Source organism: Apium graveolens, chromosome 2 (assembly GCF_009905375.1).
Source record: "Apium graveolens cultivar Ventura chromosome 2, ASM990537v1, whole genome shotgun sequence".
Lineage (NCBI taxonomy): Eukaryota > Viridiplantae > Streptophyta > Magnoliopsida > Apiales > Apiaceae > Apium > Apium graveolens.
The window spans coordinates 201,822,378-201,835,179 of NC_133648.1; positions in this window are offsets into that span (position 1 = coordinate 201,822,378).

Below are 12,802 nucleotides of genomic sequence, written 5' to 3' on the forward strand. Positions count from 1 at the left end.
GACCACATAGCTTGAAAATGTAAGGAGCTCCTATTTATTTATACTATTGTCAATTTTACCTCCAATTGATATGAAAGCAAACAATGAATTATATATTCAGATTTTTATTTTATAATGATGAGTTCTCTTTCCACCAGATAACAATTTTTTTAAAAAAGGAGGAGTAGGTTTTTCTGGCGGTAATTGGACCTGACCATACCGACAACAAACTGAAAAAGTTGGGGACGCATTCTTGTTTGATTTGTTATTCCGTTCATTATTCCACATGCTAGCTTTACAATATGGAAAAAGTTTGTCAGGCTTTCCCAGCTCTATATATCCTTGCCATAGGTCTGTAAAGTAGGTGGATATGAACAAATTAAAAGAATAATAAAATTACATTCAACGGCCTTACAAAATCTTTGTCAGAACCATATCCTCCGAATTCCATTGGAATTTCTGTTTGTATTAATAATAATGATCAAAATTGTGAAATATAATTGAAATCATCCTATCTCATTTGACAGTATGATATCACATACCTTCTGAATGATCCTCCACCTCCACATTATCAAAAAACTCTAGATAATTATGATCTTTTTGGTTCGGCATTAATGTAAAAGGTCTTTTTGCTCTCCTCGCAGATGGGCAGATGTTATCTGCATTCCATGCATGTTGACACAATTTAACAACTTTAGTTTAATATAATCTAGAATTTTTCAATAATATAATGAGACAATGTACCTGGATTGGTTGAAAGTGTAATTATAGATGTGGGAAGTTGGAAATTGATCCTTTTCTGTCCTAGCTGTGTCGTGTACGATGTAACTGGTTTAGGAATATTGGTCGACTTTGATGTTTCTATGTGTATATGCATTCATAAGTATTTGTCAGTCACACTCCAACTAATAATACACCTTGGTTAGTAAATTATTACCTGGATTGGTAGAATGCATTATGGAAGATGTTGGAAGTTCGAAAGTAATCTTACTTTTTCCTATTTGTGTCGTGGATTTTGGAGGTTGTCCTGGTTTCTTACTAATTACCTGTAAATCTGCACCTTAAAAATTATAAATCTACACCTTAAAATTATTATTGCACATATTTCTTGATGAAATTAACAAATAGTCATGGTATATAATCCTGTAACCATCAAAGTTCACATTCTGTAACCTTCTTGATGAAGGAGTGACACCACTTGCAAATTGACCCACGTATGAGGATTTTGCTGCAACCATAGGATGCGGAAAAATAATATCACAAATTAGAATATAGAAAAGTAAATGATAAACTATTGTGAACAGGAATGTGTTCAAGGCTGGTTTACCTGACTTTGCTCCATTTGAGGAATTAACTGTTTTAAATGTAGCAAAATTCACAGGAGTATATGTGGTGCCCCTCAATGGCGATGGTGTAAATGTACTTGAACCTGTGAATAATAAAATTTAAAGTAACTGTTGTGATACTATACCACAAACCATTTTTAAATGTAACTTTTGAATTCTAGCTTAATGAATGATTACCAAGTTTCGATGTGGGCGGTATTTAGAAATTATTAGAAGAGGCACTCGATGAATGATGGTTTGCTGAACCTGGTCCAAGGGTACCTGTCCCAGCGGAAGTGTTTCTAAAAATGGTTAGTCAAATATAAAAATTACCACACCGTAAGTCTTTCATATTTAGTTAAAAAAATTTGTCATATATACAACACTTATAGAATTATAGTTTATAATGGAAACATACTTGTTATCAGCTATTTTGAAGCTCCGCATCGCTTGATGTTAAATAAGTTCCCCATCGAATGTGGAGGTAATCCTTCAAATGTAGGTGTGACACGGGTTTTGGTGGATCATGTGAGAATTAAACTATAAATAAAAACATTTATATTTTTCAATCAAAATAAATAGATAGCATACTGGCTGATGATTTTGGAGTTGTAAGTCGTGATATATTGGATCCATTTGAGAAATCATTAAGATTCAATGGTAAAAGCGGGAATCATTTTGGTGTTGCAGGAAATATGAAAGTTATTATATCATGCATACAACACAATGAGTTTGGAAATAAACATGCTTATTAAGAGTACAAAAAACATACAATCATTTACTAATGTAGAAACATTGTTTCGATCGTTGACTACTGATTTTTGAGTAGGATGGGCAGTTGCAAATTTATCAATAGGATTCATGGGTAATCGTTTTGTTATATTTGATTTTGTTGAAGATCTTACGCTTCTTTCCACTGAACTTTGCCGTATTGATTTCAAAAGCAGTGTGCCTGACTAACTCTTTAGTGTTTCGGACACTAAACAGAGAATACAGTTAATGAAAACATGGTTTAATTATTGAAATAACATAGTTAAAATGAAATACAAAACCTGGATCATGTTTTGTCGTTTCAGCAATTTCAGAAGATTTGAAAAGATTATGTCTGTATTTTTATCAGCAAATCCTGATGTATGTGTACATGAAAAACAAAGATTTTCTACAAATCCCGACTAAAGAGTAATTAGTATAAAACAAAAAACTATTTCAATGTACACATACCTCGCAGTGAATGTTATGTACAATTTGAATTATTACTTGTAAATAGACTTCGTTGTGAAAGACTTGTCAAGTATTCTGTTGTATGTTTCATTCATCGTTTGCTATCTTTCATTAAGATTTTGTTATTCCCGAACAATCTAACAACTAGAATTACAGAAGGAGGGTTGAATGTAATTCTTGGTTTCTTTTCAATTTTAAGAACTTCTTATAAATATAAATATAACTGTGTATGAATATGGTAAGTGCGGATAAGAAATATTCAAGTATTCAAACACAAAATAAATAAACAAGGATGTTTAAAAACTCTCTGGTAGATTATTGTTTCCATCAGAGATATATATAAATATAGAAGATCTTTGTGATGCAAAATACACACAGCTGCTTATAAGAGTTTTATAAACTTGAACTTGAGAGTGCTAGAAGATTCAGCCTATAAATGCTCTCTTGTTCTCGCTTGCTTTTTCTCTATCAATTGATACTTTATTACTCTTGCTACTCTTGGTTTATATATCACCAAGTTACACACGTGATAAGATAAAGCATACGTCTATTATCTAGGTCTAATCACATGTTGCTTTATTTCTCTGTCCCATACAATCCAGATAGATATAGCATATTTGAACGTCCCTGTTTTGCATGAAAATAGAAATGCTTCTTTATCTTCAAAATCCTGATTACATGCTTCCACATTCCATTTGTGTACAATCAACCCATGTCACTGTCAAGTCGCTTTTAACTACTATACATATTTGACTATTCTTTTAGACTTCAACATCATTTGTTGAGTCTGTTATGAATTATCCGTTAAAGATGGCTTGAGTCATCCATTGAGGGCTTTGCAGATTATTCGTTGACAGTTTTTCCTTAGCACTTGATACTCTTTCACTTATGCAGAATTATAATGCATCATCTATTTATAATTTGCAAGCCTATTCTGCATATCTAGCTAGTAGTCAACATGACTTGGAATTTCTAACATCTTCTAAACTTCTAAGATATTGTAGTGTACATGAATGTGTTATAGTCTTATTTAAACGTAAGCTACTCTGTCACTTTGATGGCTACAAAATCATTTAGCTTATCTACTTAAAGTGTTTTGTAGAGTTATCATCAAGCTTACAACATATTCATAACAACCTCCCCCAATTTATGTCTAATAGAATTATAGGCATAAATTTAGGTTAACTTGATGATAACAAAACGCCCTAACAAGATTAACACAGTTAGCAGTAGATAAGTTGCAAAATGCTTCAAATAAAGAAAGTTGAGTCTGGTTACATGTCACTTTAAGATGCTCCTTTAGCCTGAGCTGATCATTTTTTTCTTCTTAAAACTCTGGACCTCTTCCCTGGCTTCTTGTCATTATCCTCAATTTGATGTTGAAGTTGTCTATGAAATTTAGCTTCATTACCATAATTGAGATCCAGCTTATCCTGCATTTCTCTGAGAGTTTCATTGCTGGATATTTGCAGTTGATCTTCAAGTCTGAAAAATCTTCTGACTCCTCTTTCATCCCTAAACTCCATCATCCAGTAAGGTCTTAAATACAATGTATGACCAATATCTGGAATAGTTAAAACTATAGGCGGTGCATTTGGATCTCTCCAGCTTTGTCTAATTTGGTTCCTATTGAGAACTTCAGTTTTGGTTGTCCTTGTGAAACCGAAATTCTTCTTCATAGCAGAAAACACCTTTATTATTACAATGTGGCTTTCATTGAGGATTATGTATAGAGGCCAAGTGATCTCGCTGCCTCCCTTGTATCTAGACACTAATTTTTCTGGTAGTTTTGTATTAACAGCAATTCCCCTTACTTCATCAAGCTCATCCAGGTAGAGATTAAGGTCTGAGAATTCCTTGATGTCACATATGAACAATTGATCATCTTTGTTGACTTTGGCTTTGGGCTTGGAGATCACTTTGTGTTGAGGCATATTTGACTTGACTCCCACACTCTTCCTCTTTCTTTTGTCCTTCTTTGTGGTGGGTACTGGAATGTTCAAATCAGGTAAGGGTAGACTATCCCAATATATAGGTTCATCCTTGGATATGATTGGCTCACCATGAAAGTTGATGCTTAGATAAACCTTGGTTTCAACTGGTTCCTTAGTGGACTTGGTTGGTTGACTTAAAGTTGTAGATTGAACTTGATCAGTTTCCCTTTCAATAGGACTAACTGGCCTTTTTACATTGGCCTTCCTTCTATTTCCTTTTACCGACTCTTGTCCTACTTCTTTCTTCTTTGGGTTATCAGCTAAAGTTTTCTCAGTTATATTTGAAGTAGTAGGCATCTCCAGTTTCCTTTTTCCTTCTTTAGTGGCCTGCTTCAATCTTCTTTTCTGAGCTTCTAGTCTTTTTTCTTCAACTTTAGCTTTGCCAAACTGAGGGTGTCCAGAAATCACATAAATCATCTTTCCATGTCTATAGATTCTTGCTATTCTTTCGGTCAAGATGGCATCTTTGGTGGTCTTGAAGCTTTTAATTGAGGCACCCGTCAGTTTATTTTCATCTGCCCTAGGAGGAGAATAATCAATCAACATTGGATGCTTTGCTGACATAATGGCATTTGCCTGTTTGGTTTCAGCACCACAAAATTGTTGACCTCATTCTTCATAGAGGGCTCACCCTTAACTCATTCTCCTAGCTGCATGTCTTTTATGGTGATTTGTCTCAAATGAGTGAAATGTTTCACTGAATTGGCTTGAATAGCAGTTGAGCCAAAAACCTTCTCAATTCTGTCATCAATCTACTTCATTTGCTCTTTTAACTTGAGCTCGAATGATGTTAGATTGATCAGATTAATACTATCTACTGCTGGTGATCTAGAGATAGTGATAGCAGGTACTACCATTTTGCTTACTTTGAATATTCACATTCTTCTCCCCTTTACTATCTTTCTCCCCTTTATTAAGTTGGAAAGATGCATCCTTCTCCCCCTTTTTGTTATCAGCAAGTGGAGCAGGGTTTGAAGTTTGAGCAGCCACCAGTTGTTGAAGTAATTGAGTTTGAGCTTCTTGGTTTGGAAATATTGTGGCTACTGAGTTCTCAAAAGTTGTCATTCTGGAACCCAAGGCCTCAACCTTTCTATTGAGATCACTGTCCTTCCTAAGTTTTTGATGAATATCTGTTATAGTTGACTCAGAAAGTTTAACCTCTATTATGTCATTAATGTCTTTCTTGACTACATCAATAGCTTGTTTGAGCTCATCCATATCTTGATCATGTTTATGAGTCCGAATTTTGTGCAACTGTAGAGATTCAAGATGATCTTTTAGAAGACTTTTGGTGCTGGTGTTGTTGGTGGCTTGAATGGCATCTTGAGTTTGATGAATTAGTTTGAACAAGGTGGATTGGAGATGATGATAGTTGCAATCCTTTGAAAACATCCAAGCTGGAGTTTCAGTCACTCCCCCTATGTTCCTTCCTACCTCTTCAGCATCCTCTCCAAGAGATTCATCACCAAAAGAATCACCAGAGGCACCATGAGGATAGTCAAAGTCATCACCGGCTTGAGTTGGAAGTGAATTGACTGCATCATTGGCCCTTAGCATAGAAGTTGTAGTGTGCACCAAGTTCAAAGTCCTCTCAGCAGTCTTTTTGCCTTGTCCAGCTAAAATTTGATATGCTGGAACATGATGAGTAAATACCTCAGCATCAAAGGAGACAGAATCTAAAACAACTTAATATTCTTGCTGAAATAGCTGCTTCTTTTCTGCATCATTGACATCCCTTAACTCACTAACAATGGGCTCTTCCCATTCTTCAGTTGTACCTGCTTTTCTCTCATTTTCTCTCTTTTCTTGCATCAAGGGCTCCCCTTGGCTCACCACCCTCACCTTCACCATCTAAGGCGGGACTCCTCTCACTCACTTTTGCCATGCTGGAAGAAATAGCATGCATATGTTCACTCTTTTCCTCTTCTTTTTCCTGGGAGCAACCCATCCTCTCACTCATATCACTCTCTTACCTCAAGCCTAAGACTGATTGAACAACTACTAAATCATCTGCACTACTAAAAAATTTAGATATATCAGGAGATGCAGAGAATATCAACGGATGAGTAATATCCTTTGAAGTAGTAGTTGTGAATATCAACGTATGACTGTTGTTAAGCTTATCCGTTGAAGGACAATCACTGATCAATGGATGAGGAATATCCATCGAAGATGTAGAATTAATAGGAGTTGAAACTATTGTTGAATTTGTGGAGATTGATTTTAAATTTAGGTGCACGGATTCTTCAACAGTTTGAGAAAGAATGGGCAACCGAGCCAACAAATCATCAATAAGATGATGCTCAGTTGCACTAGATTTTGGCTACTCCATGAATATAAGAGATGGAGAATCAGGAACTGATGTGTTTATCATGTCCACATCCAGAGAGATAGTGGGGGAGTTTTGTGTTTGAGGTTTTTCGATAATGAGAGATTTTGGCTGACTCCACATTTGTTGGAGACACATTAATCTGAATTTGAGATGGTGCAGTAACTGAGTCTTTGACTTCAGTTGGCACTGTGTGTGCACCCTATGACTCCCCCATTGGTTTGGATTTCTTCTTTCTTATATAAGTTTAGTTTTTTTCTGTGTCCCTTCCCCTTTTGGCCAGTGCTCTTGGTTGAGAGCTTGTTTCAATAGTCACATCCTTTTGGGAGGATGCACCTAGCAATGAGCTAATTTTCTTATTAAGTACCACAGTCTATTGGGAGACTATAGTGTGGCTGGTTTGGGTCACACATACCTCACCTTCCTTATCCTTGGGGATTCCTTGATGTTCACCCCTTCCCTAACCCATCTGACTAACCTGAACACTTCCTTTAAGTGAAGTAGTAGTTGGTACAACTGCTATCTTTTGAGAGATAACAGAAGTTGGATTCTTAGACTTCGATTTAGATTTAGGTTTTGTGGCTTGGGTAGGCATCTATTTGGTCACTATCACAGATGCCATTGCCATAGTTGAATTCAAAGAAGTAATGGGTTGAGAAGAGATTGGAGCAGAAGTAATTACCTCATTTACCTGTTATGCCTCAAAGATTGGAAGATAGTTGAGGGGCACTCCATTGTTGAGGTTGTTCCTGCTCAGATCTACATGTACTCTCTTTTCTTGAACCCAACAGTCAAGCTTGTTGTTTGGGTTCTCAATTACAAGGTTCTCAGAAACAGAGTTAGCCAGCATCATAAATAATCTAGCATGATATATGTTCTTTGACCTTTTCTTAATATCTCCTAATTTATACCCTAATTCCATCATGACAGAGTTACTAAAGTTAAAGTACTTGTCATTCAAAAGCATGTAAAGCATGTTAACTATGGAATAAGTGACTGCATCAAAATTGTTAATTTTTCCAGAAAATACTTTGATAAAAGAATCACAGAGAAAGCTCCATTCTTTTCTAAGACCCATTCTCCTAACCTCACCTAACTTGGTGGGAATGAAAGAATAACCCATAGACCTAAGCATGGTGCTCACATATGTGTCTGTGTGTGGAACAGTAGTATTGTTTTCAGGAAAGTGAAAGCATGCTTGTATTTCATCACAATTAATACAGTAATCATTACCTTTCAAATAGAAAGTAATGGTTTTGTCTTTGGAGTTGTACACCGTTGTGGTCCATATTTTCTCCACAACTTCACAATAGATTACTGGAGACTCGAGCATAGCATATCTTAGTTTATAATTAAAAATGAAGTCCATCATCTTGTGATAGTCTTCAAAAGCAGCAATCTTCTTGTCCACCAATGCTAAGAAGTTATTCTTTTCATAAACAAATTCAGACTGAGACATAATCTTGACTACGGGTTTCATTGTTGTGATTAGGGAGCAGTTATAAAGAAAGGGGTTTTGGAGATGAAGAGAGTAAAAGTTGCTTAAAAAATTCAGAGAAAGATAAAAGTGAAATATAGAAATGAAATGGGCTTTTATACTAACTCTGAAAAGGGTAAATAAAAGTAAAAAGAAATAAAATAAAGTACCCAATGAGATTTTCCCAAAATAACTGTTTAAAAATAAAGCAGACTGTTGAAATTCCAAAATTGATCCATCAACAAATACATACACGCTGTAAGTAAAGTCGACGGCTAGGGTTTGGAATTAACGGTTAAGATTGAACCAACTCATCGAAAACAATCTATACTATTATCCGTTGGATAATAAGGTACCCAGAAATGTTTTGACTTTTAACGGATAATTCTTATCTGTTGAATGCTATCTGTATTTACCTTTAGCAAATCCTGATTTTGGTGTCAGGATCTGACAGCTGGCAAATCCTGATGTTTAATGTCAGGATCTGACCACTTGCAAATCTTGATTTCAATGTCAGAATCTGATAATTAGTAAATCCTGATTTGTATCTTTAATAAAGTCAAACTTATTTCTGGCTGCTCTACAAGTTGCTCAGACATCAAAACAATTTAGGAATAATTAAGCATACCTAACTCACTTACCAACCTAGTGAAGGTTGACTCATCAAGTGGCTTGGTAAAGATGTTTTCAAGTTGCTGTTCACTTGGAACAAAATGAAGTTCCACAGTACCATTCATGACATGCTCTCGAATAAAGTGGTACTTGATGTCTATGTGCTTTGTCCTTGAGTGTTGCACATGATTTTCAGTGATAGCAATGGCACTTGTGTTGTCACAGAAAATTAGGAGATTGTCTACATGTAGACCATAATCCAACAGTTGATTTTTCATCCATAAAATCTGAAATATATTCAGCTTTAGCTATAGCAGTGGAAACTAAGTCATGTTTCTTACTGAACCAGGACACAAGCTTGTTTCCTAGAAACTGACTAGTTCTTGTTGTACTTTTTCTGTCTATTTTACAACCTCTTGTGATTTTTTTTTCCAAAAGGAATTTCGACAGAGTATCATACCAGGCTCTAGGTGCTTGCTTCAATCCAGAAAGTGCTTTCAAAAGATAGTAGACATAATCAGGAAAGTTGGGGTCATCAAAACCAGGAGGCTGAATGACATAGACTTCCTCCTCCAAATCTCCATTCAGAAATTCACTTTAACATCCATTTGACAGACCTTGAAATTAGCATGGGCTGCATAGGCTAGAAAGATTCTGATGGCTTCAAGTCTTGCAACAGGAGCAAAGATTTCATTAAAATCTATTCCTTCTTGTTGACAGTAGCCCTTAGCAACCAATCTAGCTTTGTTCCTGACTACTATGTCATTTTTATCCATCTTTTTTCTGAATACCAATTTGGTTTCAATAGGATTCTTTCATTTGGGTTTGGGTACCATCTTTCATACCTTATTCCTTTCAAATTGGTTTAGCTTTTTCTGCATAGCTAAAACCCAACCAGGATCCAGCAAAGCTTCTTCTACCTTCTTTGGCTCCTCCTGAGACAGGAAGCTGCTATATAGACATTCTTCTTGAGTTACGTTCCTAGTCTTCACTCTTGAAGATGCATCACCAATAATCAATTCAAATGGGTGATCTCTTGTCCATTTCCTTTTTTGTGGTAGATTAGCTCTAGATGAAGAGGCCTCATAGTTGTCCTGATGTGTGACTGAGTTTTGATTAGAAGAAAATCCCCCTGAGTTTGTGGATCTTTGAATTGAAGTTGGGGTCCTTTCTATGTGTGTTCTAAATTGACTTTCAACTCCTATTGATGGCTCAATGGATGTTGATCTTTTCCTTTTGACGGATGATGCAAATTGTCTCTCAATGGATGATGCACTTTGTCTTTCGACGGATGAGGAATTATGTGCTTCATTTGTTGCTGATTTTTCTGCATTATCCATAGAGATTATTTCTTGATCACTTTCAGCATTGTAATCGCAGTTCATCTCAACATTGTCAAATTTGAGGATTTCATGGAAACCTTTATCTTGCAGTCCTTCAATCTTCTTATCATCAAACATAACATGTACAGATTTCATAACAATGTTGGTTCTGAGATTGTAGACCCTGTATGCTTTTCCAACTGCATACCCAATAAAGAGGACTTGTTATTAGTACAGATATATATTGATGATATCATTTTTGGATCTACTAATGATAAACTCTGTGAGAGATTTGCAAAGCTAATGCAGTCCAGGTATCAAATGAGTATGATAGGAGAATCGAGTTACTTTACGGGGTTTCAAGTCAAACAGACTAATGAAGGAATCTTCGTAAATCAATCCAAATACACCAGGAACTTATTCAAAAGATTTGGAAAGCAGGACTGCTCAACTGCATCAACTCACATGGCCACTACAACCAAGTTAGATTTAAATACTGGTTCTTCAGTAGATATAACTAACTACAGAGGTATGATTGGCTCACTCATACATCTTACTGCTAGTAGACCTGATATCATGTATGCTACCTGTCTCTGTGCAAGGTTCCAAGCTGACCCTAGAGAACCTCATCTATTTGCTGTAAAGAGAATCTACAAGTATCTTAAAGGCACTATGAATCTGGGATTATGGTATCCTAGAGATTCAGACTTTAAGCTAATTGGATATTCAGATGCTGATTTTGCAGGATGAAAAATAGACAGGAAAAGTACTTCTAGAAGCTGCCAATTTCTTGGAGGCAGATTAGTTTCTTGGTACAGCAAGAAACAAAAGTCAATTTCCACTTCAACTACAGAAGCAGAATACATTATTGCAGGAAGCTGTTGTGCTCAGATTCTATGGATGAAGAATCAGCTGCTGGATTATGGGTTAGACTATTCTTCTATTCCTATATATTGTGATAAACAAAATGCTATTGCAATGACAGGAAATACAGTGCATCATTTAATGACTAAGCACATTAGTATCAGATACCATTTCATAAGGGAACATATGGAAGCTGGTATAGTGGAATTGATCTTTGTTCCAACAGATCAGCAAGTAGCAGATATATTCACCAAGCCTCTCTGTGAAGCCACATTCACAAGACTGGTGAATGAATTGGGAATGATTTCAGGGTAGTTCTCAAACTCTGATAATTAAGTCTGCTGATATTTATTGGAGCATGGTATCTTATTATTTGTAAGTACTTTTTAGATACTGATTCTTATGCTAAATGCTCGATACCATGATAACATACAAACTGTGCTAAATGATCATATGTGAAAATTGCATGTTGAACTACTGATTTTCTTATAAACTCTATTATTAGTTGAACTTATTTTGACTAATATTTATATCAGTAGTTGATAAATCCTGATAACTGTGATTACCTGCTATTAATTGTCAAACTTTGATTAACTGTTTTGATGAGAATAATGTTTAAATCAGCATTATAATTACAAGGTTGAAGTTAGCCTCAGATCGGAAATTTTTCATGGTTACAGGTGTTTAATATTGAGTAAGATTTGGAACATGTTCATTTAATGCTTAACCTTATTATTGGGAACTGTGCATACAGTAACCCACATTTACATGATTACTTTATAAGTCAATCGTATGTTGCCATGTGTCCTATTAAACTGAACGTGACTAAATTAGTGGAGAAAAGTATTGTATAAAATCAATTTTTGATTCTAGATGATACTTTGCTTATCTGTGTAATTATCTCTCTGCTGCTTTACCCTTCTCAAAATTGAAAACTCTGAAACCCTAACTATTGTTCGTAAATTCTTCTTGAAAAATTAATCATGACTTCACTTACTACTTTTAAACCATTTGATTATGGTGGTTCCAAGTTTGTGACTAACAAATATTCAGCTATCTTGTCTAACAACAACGTGAAAGTTGATTTTCACATTTTCAGGACTTTCTTAGATCCAGTGAGATTGGGTTTGCTCTCACAGCTCCACCCACAATCTCTGGTGACCAGGTGCTTGCTATCTGGAGAACTGGCGTATTTGATGATGAAGGAGCTAATGGATCTCCAAGCCTTTTTTTGAATTTGACAATACAACAAGATAGTAACTCCTCAAACTGTACGGGATGCATTGCAGGTGCCTACTCATGCCTTTTACTCAAGTTTGGTTGAAGATAATGAGATGAGGAGATTCTTTACTGAGATTGGTTATGACAAGGATTTGAAGAACCTTGGTCAATTAAAAATAAATGGGCTAAGGAAGGAATGGGATTTCTTCTTTGATTGCATCACACGTTCAACAACAAATCCTCAAATTTGGATGCCTTGCCCATTATGACACAACAGATAGGGTACTCTCTAATTCATGGTTCATATTATGATTATGGTAGAGTAGTTCTATCTTTTATTGGTAATAGGATAAATGTTGATAGAATTATAGTATACTATGCTAGATTCTGTTAGTTGATTTTCAATGCTTGTTTTCCTAATACCCCTATCCCCTCTAATCAAATAGTGTATGTGTTTA